We start from the raw sequence: 12,418 nt of genomic DNA, 5'->3' as shown, positions 1-12,418 counted from the left end.
ATTAATACAGATTTTTCATACAAAGCAATACAAATTTTCAATGAAAATATCTGGCATCTCTGCTCGCGACACCCAAACAACTAACCAGATCTTTTGCCCGATTTTCCAAATTTTCCTACACGGAAAATAAAAACTACCTATTATTTGACTTCTTTTTACTTAATTTTGAGTACTTCCTTTCATTCTCTCCGCCAATTGTGGTCAAAATACAAAGAGCAAAACCACCCAACAGCGACAGTTTCTTTCAATAAGCTAAATATAAGTAAACCGTATTAACTTGAAATTGAGTCAATACGACTCAACTGTAGAGTAAATATAACTCATCTTAAGTATTTTTTTGCACGTGTCTTACGAAAACTACCTAGAGCCACTTTAGTAAAATTAGTTTATTGAACGAAACCCCCAAATTGGGTGGAATGTACTTAAAATTAGGTTGATTTGCGGTTCCGTGTAGAATTTGGTCAGATCTTGCTAGATCTTTACGATTCTAGATCTTCTTTTTTGCTCACTGAAAATGACGCCGTTCTAAATTACCTTGTATATATGAAGTAGACCCAGACAAATTTAGATAATTTTTTGAGTCAGAAGCAGATTTTTGAAAAAATAACCTGACAACAGATTTATCTGTATAATAAATATTGTAGCAAAACTGAAATGTAGAGGTGCTGCTTGTTTAGAGATGATACACGCTCATTCAATGTTACTCTCAAGTGAGCAATTTGTACTCACTTTTGTTTATTTAGTGCAAATGTCGAAAAGTGAGTAATATTAATGTAGAAGACTGAGTAACTTTTACTCAGTTTCTTAATTGACAACAAGTTTTACTCACAGGACTTTGAAAACGTTGCGTGAAAATGATTTTTGAAGAAAGGAATTTTGAAAAAAATGGAGCAGGTTGGAGCCAAGGTAAATGAATACTATCGAAAATTAAAAGGTAATATAATTGTACCTCCTAATCCTTATAATGATTGAAGTTTTTCGTTGACACATTTGTGCAATCTTCGTTCCAGGATCCAGCTTTTTATTTCACACGCAGTTTCGATTATAATAAAGAATTCTTTAGATAATTCGAATGATAGTGTTTAACATTTACTCACCCGAGCTAATTTTCCCAATTAATAGCACTGAGTAAATGTTACTCAGATTTTGACAACTACAGTATTCAATTAATGAATTGATTTAATTGATAAACACTACCGTTCATTCTAAGAATTCTTAAAACAATACAAACTAATTTACTTTTCATTTTGGTATTTAATTTTGACACAAAATCAGTACGAATTTTATTAAAAAATTATCCTCTTCGACCAATTTTGGTAGGTTATGTTTATATCAGTGGCTTAAAATTCACCTAACGGCAATAATTTATAAAGCCACTTCTCAAAAAATTAAATCACTACTAAAAGTGATAACTAAATTGCTATCACCTCCATTTTGACATGAAGGTGATTAAATCGTGGTGACTATTACCTTACGTAATGCCAGCGTTTGATAGTGATGTTAGCCTTTCAGCAGTAGTGACAGAACTTGTTGTTTATCACCTTACATGATTCCAAATTTTCAAAAGTGATAGTCACCTGGTGATAATCACCTTACGTAATTCCACCCCAGGTATTGTGGATAATTGAACTACGAATGGTCAATATAATATAGATTTATGAGTTATAAATTAAAACATGAAGATAACGACTGTTTTTCTTTCGATTAAATCCAAGAAATCCTAAGTAAAATATGAAGAAAATACAAAATAAAAGAGCCCGACTATCGCACGATGTTCTATAGTGCGATGTCGGGCCGATGTCGATGCGTTTCGCTTGTTCGAATGTTGACGCGGTTGATGCAAATGGTGCAATATCGTCCGATGACGACCCGATAGAAGCGCTACGATCGGGTCCATATCGTGCTCAATCGGTCCGATGATCGGACCGATGCGGGTCGACAGATTTCACTGGGTACAGTAACTATTTTTTTTTCTTTATTTTAGATGGTTTCCGAACCTTTTACTACTGGAAATAGTAAGGGAGACAATAAAATTACTCGCAGATTTGTCTTAGTCGCAAAAATCAGTCAATTTTGTGAAACATGCGCAAGGGCGTATCTTTATAATTCACACAGGAAGCATAAAAGTAAACGAATCAAAAAAGGGTGAAACTTTTTCCATGTTGATTTATTCAGTGGATTAGATTTTTTATCGTGACGTCACAAATGAACAAGCATTCATCCTTGACAGTTCAGCGGTACTGTTTACAGACAAGCTTAAACAAAAATCGATGAACACGTTATAAACAGTCATCTTTGTGTAAAGATAAAGTGTTTTGAAACTAGTCACTTTTATTTAATAAATCTTAAAAATAAACCGTATCCAATCGTGAACAAATGTTTTAAAAATCTATTTAAGAGATATGGATCGTAAAGGGTCAAAGGGGTCCAAATTGTTAACAGACAAACTAAAAAATCCCTATTTACAAACAGTACTGCTGGACTGTCAAAATGTGTTGATTCGATTGAGGTTAGCAGTAACGGTTAAAAAAATAATATAAAAGGAAAGTGGTAACATTTGCATGCCTTTTGAAGATAAATTAACAATTCATCATTCATTCAATGCGTCTTTGTTTATTGTAAAATCAAATAAATGATAAACACTATTGAAGCGATGACAACAAACATCCATAGGATTGTTTTGACCTAAGACAAGACCTGACATCTGGGGGGGCTGCTTTTGTTCCAAAATGGACCAGTTTCTGATTGGCTGATTTTGATGTTGCCACCTGCACATTGTGAAAAGAAAAAACTTTTGCAGGGTACGCGAGCAATGATGCCAAGTATAAAGAAAATCAGAAAACAAATTTATTAAAATGTATAATTTTAGCTCACCAATGAAAATGAAAATTTTCGGAGCATGTTTCACTTTTTTTCAATCTTTTTGGTAATAAATGTTTATAGTGGCAGGACTGTGTAGTTAAAATAGGCATCAAGCCGTTTTTCATTTTAGTGAATTAAAGTGTAACCAAAAAAGATTTGTTAAATTAGTGTAAACTCGAAAGTGTGTTTAGTTTTACGAGAAGAATGAACTGTTGTGTTCCACACTGTGGTCGCATTAAGCATTTCTATCCAAACCTGAATTTTTCCGGTTTCATAAAGATCCGGTAATACGTCAACAATGGATCCGATTTTTCATTCAACATGAGATATTTCGTGTTTTGTCATCAAAGCTCAATTAATTGTTTTTAAGCATTAATATATAATAAAGAAATGCATTCACCAACACATGTTTTATGTTTATTTCAAATCAAAAACCTAAAGTCTAAAAATTTAGATGTAATATTTTTTTCCTAGAATAGTTTAAAAAAAATCTGTAAATATGGCTACACTGTAGTCGATACGTTGGTATTTATTCCACAGGGCGAAAATGACGAGAAGGATGATTCGGAAGGAAGAATAAGAAGCCAGTTGTCAGGTCTTGTCTTAGGTTTTGACCGTACTGTGCTAGGGATGGGTATCGATACTGCGATACTTCAAGGTATCGATACTTAAGCCTAAAGTATCGATTTTTTAGGATCGATACCTTGCAAAGTGGTATCGTGTGGTATCGATATTTTCATGGTCGATACCTGTCGATACTAGCTTAAAGTAAATATTATCTAGATCCCACTCTAATAGTCAATCAAAGAGCAACCAGCGACACCAAAAGCGCCCATTCTGTCTGGCAACCAAAGAAATGTTCAAAGAAAAGTATACAACTCTTAGTAAGATCATTCCCATTGTTAAAATGATTTCTGATGTAAGTATGTATCGAAGTTCTGTAAGAGCACATAATTTAAAATAATCGACCTAACTATTAAAACATATGATTTGAATGAAGGTTTTTTTTTTAACAGAAACCAAGAACTTGCAACCCTCTGCATTCATGGGAATCGATTTGCCATAAGTTTTCTCATTAATATCAATTAGCAAAAAAAAACTTCAGTATTGGGGACCTAAGTACCATCCGTACGCCTATTTTCATTAGCCAGTAGGATAATGGGCGACAAAAGTTGTCGTTTGACGTCTTTCACTTTTACTTTCAATGAGTGTTCTTATCCAGTTTGGATAACGAATTTTGGTTTTCATAGAAGAAACAGACCCAATCAACTAAGAAGTGAGATGAGTTTTGTGGTGTAGGAAGATTAATCAGAGGCAGCTATTCTCGTAGCTATTTTGCTTGAAGACGGTTTTGCCATGGAAGTCGTCGTAGTGCAAATCAAATGAAACATTGTTGAACTCGTTCGTCGATTAGGGATGCCAGGTCATTTTTTCAAAAATCTATGATCAAACCCAAAACCTGTCTGTGAAAATCTTTGACCGTTTTCCGTACCGTTCAAAATCAATTCAGTGAGCAAAAAAACACAAAGGTCTCTCTAGCAACACGCTCTGTACCTTTTTCCTCAACCAATCTGTACTTTTTGGTGCTAAACTGTGCTCGATTTCCAAAATCTGTGATTTATTCAAGAATCTGTGAAATACTGTGATAGTTTTCAGAAATCTGTGAAAATCTGTGTCATTTTTAATATCTGTGCAGAAAATTCAAAATCTGTGAAACACAGATTAATCTGTGAATCTGACATCCCTGGATTCGATTGATGTGGACGTTGTGGTAGGGTGCTCAGATTATTATTCCGTATTCTAAAATACTGCGTACTAAAGCGACGTAAACTGTCTTTAAGCAATACACATTATGAAAGTCTCTGGTGTTGCGTTTGATAAGTCCCAAAACTGCGTAGGCCGTTGCCGTAACTAGAGATAATTGTTCGGTGAAACAAAGCTTACGATCAAGGACGATGCCCAAATCTTTAACAGCAGAAACGCGTTGAACTGGAACAGCCATCATAGAGTATTCAAATACGATCGGAGATTGTGATCGTGAGAAAGAAAATTGCGCTGCATTTTTTATGTTTATACTCATACCGTTTCTGTCACACCAGTCAATAATGTCAAAATAGTAAAGTAATTAAAAAATTTCCTAGCGATTTGACAGCTTTCACTGAAAGTATCATCTCTGAACAAGCATTTCATTTTGACAATTATTCATAATTATGAGAAAGGTGCAAAGATTTTGCACAAATTATTTTTCACAGAATTATGAAAAATAATGCCTTGGTTTGGTTACACGCAGCGTTACCAAGTTGCCAGATTTGTCTGGCAAAAGCTAGATTTTGCTCGCGACTAGAGATGCCATTTATACAGATTTATCTGTATTATACCGATTTTTACATGGTCATACAGATTTTATACAGATTTCCTCAATATAATACAGCTTTATAAAGATCTCACAAAGAGTAAGAAAGAAAAAAATAAACTTGTCTGCCTGAGCTATCTTTTAGTATTTGATTCCAGTGACGAGATAAAGCGACTTGACGTTGCATTTTGGGCGGTGAAATTCCATGTCAAATAATGACGTCAACATTTTCAAACTAGATAAATATATCGAATTACAATTGAACTGTTGTGGATAAAAAAATTTAAAAAAAAAGAAATTTCGTCTTTGAATATTCTTGTGAATGCGCCAATGACTTATTGAATCTACCATACTACAACCACAATCTATTGGAATAACATCTTTTAGCGTCATTTTGTTGTAAGAATTTCATTTTATTAGTGAATACAGATTAATACAGATTTTTCATACAAAGCAATACAAATTTTCAATGAAAATATCTGGCATCTCTGCTCGCGACACCCAAACAACTACCCAGTGAAATTTGTCGACCCGCATAAGTCCGATCATCGGTCCGATTATCGGACCGATTGAGCACGATATGGGGCCGATCGTAGCGCTTCGATCGGCCCGTCATCGGACAATTCTGCACCATTTGCATCAAACGCGTCGACCTGAAAAAGCTTTATGTTTACATTATGTATCGCTATAGAAACAGAGCGAGGGAACATCAAACAAGGCATTTTCGAGCCAACGTCTCCCCGATAGGATGTGAAATATATTCTTTTGTTTCGATCATAGAGGCTTTAACCTTAAGGTCATTCGCCTCTTAGGGCCAGAAAAACTCTGGCCCTATGTTCGGTGTTGTAAATCCAACTCCGATATATCCCATCCCCTGAATATCAGACATCCGCTTTCTGCTTTGGTATTTCTTCACTCTTTTGTTCTACCGATACACTACACTCAGGCAAATTGAGTAGTGGAAATCATAAGGCAAATCTTATGATGCATCAAAAATCACTAAAATCATCATTTCAGAAGACTAATATGAAAAATATACCTCTGCAGTATACATCTCATATATCACTATTATAGTTTTCATACGAACAACTTATGAATTCCACAGTATATGAGAGAAGTTATGTTTGTCATAGAAATTTCGCACAATGTTCCTAAAAATTTCGTATGAATTTCATAAGGCGTTTTATTGGAATTCAAATTTTCGTGACTTCATGAGGCAATCTTATGATTCGCATACAATATTCTTGTGGCTAAAAACCATACGAAATCATTATGAAATTCCATATATTTTTTGCCTGAGTGTATGTCAGCTTGAAACGAAATCAAAAGCTTTCTTGCACGATGCGTCCGATGTTCGGATTTACTGGGTAACCAGATCTTATGCCCGATTTTCCAAATTTTCCTACACGGAAAATAAAAACTACCTATTATTTGACTTCTTTTTACTTAATTTTGAGTACTTCCTTTCATTCTCTCCTTCAATTGTTGTCAAAATACAAAGAGCAAAACCACCCAACAGCGACAGTTTCTTTCAATAAGCTAAAATTAAGTAAACCGTATTAACTTGAAATTGAGTCAATACGACTCAACTGTAGAGTAAATATAACTCATCTTAAGTATTTTTTTGCACGTGTCTTACGAAAACTACCTAGAGCCACTTTAGTAAAATTAGTTTATTGAACGCAACCCCCAAATTGGGTGGAATGTACTTAAAATTAAGTTGATTTGCGGTTCCGTGTAGAATTTGGTCAGATCTTGCTAGATCTTTACGATTCTAGATCTTCTTTTTTGCTCACTGAAAATGACGCCGGTCTAAATTACCTTGTATATATGAAGTAGACCCAGACAAATTTAGATAATTTTTTGAGTCAGAAGCAGATTTTTGAAAAAATAACCTGACAACAGATTTATCTGTATAATAAATATTGTAGCAAAACTGAAATGTAGAGGTGCTGCTTGTTTAGAGATGATACACGCTCATTCAATGTTACTCTCAAGTGAGCAATTTGTACTCACTTTTGTTTATTTAGTGCAAATGTCAAAAAGTGAGTAATTTTAATGTAGAAGACTGAGTAACTTTTACTCAGTTTCTTAATTGACAACAAGTTTTACTCACAGGACTTTGAAAACGTTGCGTGAAAATGATTTTTGAAGAAAGGAATTTTGAAAAAAATGGAGCAGGTTGGAGCCAAGGTAAATGAATACTATCGAAAATTAAAAGGTAATATAATTGTACCTCCTAATCCTTATAATGATTGAAGTTTTTCGTTGACACATTTGTGCAATCTTCGTTCCAGGATCCAGCTTTTTATTTTACACGCAGTTTCGATTATAATAAAGAATTCTTTAGATAATTCGAATGATAGTGTTTAACATTTACTCACCCGAGCTAATTTTCCCAATTAATAGCTCTGAGTAAATGTTACTCAGATTTTGACAACTACAGTATTCAATTAATGAATTGATTTAATTGATAAACACTACCGTTCATTCTAAGAATTCTTAAAACAATACAAACTAAGTTACTTTTCATTTTGGTATTTAATTTTGACACAAAATCAGTACGAATTTTATTAAAAAATTATCCTCTTCGACCAATTTTGGTAGGTTATGTTTATATCAGTGGCTTAAAATTCACCTAACGGCAATAACTTATAAAGCCACTTCTCAAAAAATTAAATCACTACTAAAAGTGATAACTAAATTGCTATCACCTCCATTTTGACATGAAGGTGATTAAATCGTGGTGACTATTACCTTACGTAATGCCAGCGTTTGATAGTGATGTTAGCCTTTCAGCAGTAGTGACAGAACTTGGTGTTTATCACCTTACATGATTCCTAATTTTCAAAAGTGATAGTCACCTGGTGATAATCACCTTACGTAATTCCACCCCAGGTATTGTGGATAATTGAACTACGAATGGTCAATATAATATAGATTTATGAGTTATAAATTAAAACATGAAGATAACGACTGTTTTTCTTTCGATTAAATCCAAGAAATCCTAAGTAAAATATGAAGAAAATACAAAATAAAAGAGCCCGACTATCGCACGATGTTCTATAGTGCGATGTCGGGCCGATGTCGATGCGTTTCGCTTGTTCGAATGTTGACGCGGTTGATGCAAATGGTGCAATATCGTCCGATGACGACCCGATAGAAGCGCTACGATCGGGTCCATATCGTGCTCAATCGGTCCGATGATCGGACCGATGCGGGTCGACAGATTTCACTGGGTACAGTAACTATTTTTTTTTTCTTTATTTTAGATGGTTTCCGAACCTTTTACTACTGGAAATAGTAAGGGAGACAATAAAATTACTCGCATATTTGTCTTAGTCGCAAAAATCAGTCAATTTTGTGAAACATGCGCAAGGGCGTATCTTTATAATTCACACAGGAAGCATAAAAGTAAACGAATCAAAAAAGGGTGAAACTTTTTCCATGTTGATTTATTCAGTGGATTAGATTTTTTATCGTGACGTCACAAATGAACAAGCATTCATCCTTGACAGTTCAGCGGTACTGTTTACAGACAAGCTTAAACAAAAATCGATGAACACGTTATAAACAGTCATCTTTGTGTAAAGATAAAGTGTTTTGAAACTAGTCACTTTTATTTAATAAATCTTAAAAATAAACCGTATCCAATCGTGAACAAATGTTTTAAAAATCTATTTAAGAGATATGGATCGTAAAGGGTCAAAGGGGTCCAAATTGTTAACAGACAAACTAAAAAATCCCTATTTACAAACAGTACTGCTGGACTGTCAAAATGTGTTGATTCGATTGAGGTTAGCAGTAACGGTTAAAAAAATAATATAAAAGGAAAGTGGTAACATTTGCATGCCTTTTGAAGATAAATTAACAATTCATCATTCATTCAATGCGTCTTTGTTTATTGTAAAATCAAATAAATGATAAACACTATTGAAGCGATGACAACAAACATCCATAGGATTGTTTTGACCGTACTGTGCTAGGGATGGGTATCGATACTGCGATACTTCAAGGTATCGATACTTAAGCCTAAAGTATCGATTTTTTAGGATCGATACCTTGCAAAGTGGTATCGCGTGGTATCGATATTTTCATGGTCGATACCTGTCGATACTAGCTTAAAGTAAATATTATCTAGATCCCACTCTAATAGTCAATCAAAGAGCAACCAGCGACACCAAAAGCGCCCATTCTGTCTGGCAACCAAAGAAATGTTCAAAGAAAAGTATACAACTCTTAGTAAGATCATTCCCATTGTTAAAATGATTTCTGATGTAAGTATGTATCGAAGTTCTGTAAGAGCACATAATTTAAAAAAAATCGACCTAACTATTAAAACATATAATTTGAATGAAGGTTTTTTTTTAACAGAAACCAAGAACTTGCAACCCTCTGCATTCATGGGAATCGAATTGCCATAAGTTTTCTCATTAATATCAATTAGCAAAAAAAAACTTCAGTATTGGGGACCTAAGTACCATCCGTACGCCTATTTTCATTAGCCAGTAGGATAATGGGCGACAAAAGTTGTCGTTTGACGTCTTTCACTTTTACTTTCAATGAGTGTTCTTATCCAGTTTGGATAACGAATTTTGGTTTTCATAGAAGAAACAGACCCAATCAACTAAGAAGTGAGATGATACCGTTTTTAATAACTCCGCAAGCGCGAACTTGTTTTATAAAACTCATCTATATCTCGTGGGAAAGGTATTCTCGCGAGGTATTGAAATATAAAAAAAAGATCAATTGCAAAAAATATTCTCAAATAACTGAAATTGTCTGTAACTCAAAAGGTGAACAAAGGATCTCAAAACCAATGAACAGCGTTTTGGATCTTTGGGGAGGTCATTATTTGAAGACTAGTTTAATCAAAAGCGGCCTAGCTTGCATTTTCGATCGATACCGATACCGATAATAAGTATCGATACTTTTTCCTATAGTATCGATACCGATACCTGAAATCAAGGGGAACGTGCCATTTGAGCCAATTTGTTCTGATTCCTGATTACCTCTCGATACCCATCCCTACTGTGTGCGATGGACTGATCGTCGAAGATAGTCTGTTCTCCGCAATGATCTTCGAGGAATATTAAAATGCAATCTCTCTAAAAGCGCTGGGCATTCGATGTTATTTGAAAGCAAATCGAAGACAAACAGTCGCTAAAGAAAAATTCGTCTGTTTTGTAGTGTAGGAAGATTAATCAGAGGCAGCTATTCTCGTAGCTATTTAATTGAAGACGGTTTTGCCATGGAAGTCGTCGTAGTCAGAGATGCCAGGTCATTTTTTCAAAAATCTGTGGTCGAATCCAAAACCAGTCTGTGAAAATCGGTGACCGTTTTCCATACCCCCATAGCAGTTTAAAATCAAATTTGGTGAGCAAAAAAAAAAAAGGTCTCACAACCAACACGCTGTAACTTTTTAGTGCTAAACTGTACTCGATTTCCAAAATCTGTGAAAATCTGTGATTTATTCAAGAATCTGTGAAAATCTGTGACCATTTTCAAAAATCTGTGAAAATCTGTGTCAGTTTTAAAATCTGTGCAGAAAACTCAAAATCTGTGAAACACAGATTAATCTGTGAATCTGACATCCCTGGATTCGATCGATGTGGACGTTGTGGTAGGGTGCTCAGATTATTATTCCGTATTCTAAAATACTGCGTACTAAAGCGACGTAAACTGTCTTTAAGCAATACACATTATGAAAGTCTCTGGTGTTGCGTTTGATAAGTCCCAAAACTGCGTAAGCCGTTGCCGTAACTAGAGATAATTGTTCGGTGAAACAAAGCTTACGATCAAGGACGATGCCCAAATCTTTAACAGCAGAAACGCGTTGAACTGGAACAGCCATCATAGATTATTCAAATACGATCGGAGATTGTGATCGTGAGAAAGAAAATTGCGCTGCATTTTTTATGTTTATACTCATACCGTTTCTGTCACACCAGTCAATAATGTCAAAATAGTAAAGTAATTAAAAAATTTCCTAGCGATTTGACAGCTTTCACTGAAAGTATCATCTCTGAACAAGCATTTCATTTTGGCAATTATTCATAATTATGAGAAAGGTGCAAAGATTTTGCACAAATTATTTTTCACAGAATTATGAAAAATAATGCCTTGGTTTGGTTACACGCAGCGTTACCAAGTTGCCAGATTTGTCTGGCAAATGCTAAATTTTGCTCGCGACCAGAGATGCCATTTATACAGATTTATCTGTATTATACCGATTTTTACATGATCATACAGATTTAATACAGGTACAGATTATATACAGAGAGTACAGATTTTAGAGGTGCTGCTTGTTTAGAGATGATACACGCTCATTCAATGTTACTCTCAAGTGAGCAATGTTACTCTCAAGTAAGGCAATTTGAGTAATATTGATGTAGAAGGCTGAGTAACTTTTACTCAGTTTCTAAATTGACAACAAGTTTTACTAACAGGACTTTGAAAACGTTGCGTGAAAATTTACGTTCAATGATTTTTGAAGAAAGGAATTTTGAAAAAAATGGAGCAAAAGGTAATATTATTGTACCTCCTAATCCTAATGATTGAAGTTTTTCGTTGCCACATTTGTGCAATCTTCGTTCCAGGATACGTGAGGGAATTTAAAGAACATTTTCAACTTTCTATGAAAAAACTACAAAATGTAAATGAGGGAATTGAGAGAATATTTGAAAAATGTAGCATTTTTTTATTTCACACGTAGTTTCGATTATAATAAAGAATTCTTTAGATAATTCGAATGATAGTGTTTAACATTTACTCACCCAAGCTAATTTTCCCATTTATAGCACTGAGTAAATGTTACTCAGATTTTGACAACTACAGTATTCAATTAATGAATTGATTTAATTGATAAACACTACCGTTCATTCTAAGAATTCTTAAAACAATACAAACTAAGTTACTTTTCATTTTGGTATTTAATTTTGACACAAAATTAGTTCGAATTTTATTAAAAAATTATCCTCTTCGACCAATTTTGGTAGGTTATGTTTATATCAGCGGCTTAAAATTCACCTAACGGCAATAATTTATAAAGCCACTTCTCAAAAAATTAAATCACTACTAAAAGTGATAGAACATAGTGCGATAGTCGGGCTCTTTTATTTTGTATGTTCTTCATATTTTACTTAGGATTTCTTGGATTTAATCGAAAGAAAAACAGTCGTTATATTCATGTTTTAATTTAAA

This window comes from Malaya genurostris, chromosome 2 (assembly GCF_030247185.1).
Source record: "Malaya genurostris strain Urasoe2022 chromosome 2, Malgen_1.1, whole genome shotgun sequence".
NCBI lineage: Eukaryota > Metazoa > Arthropoda > Insecta > Diptera > Culicidae > Malaya > Malaya genurostris.
The sequence above is the reverse complement of the archived record's forward strand: the minus strand, read 5'-3'. Positions refer to the sequence as shown.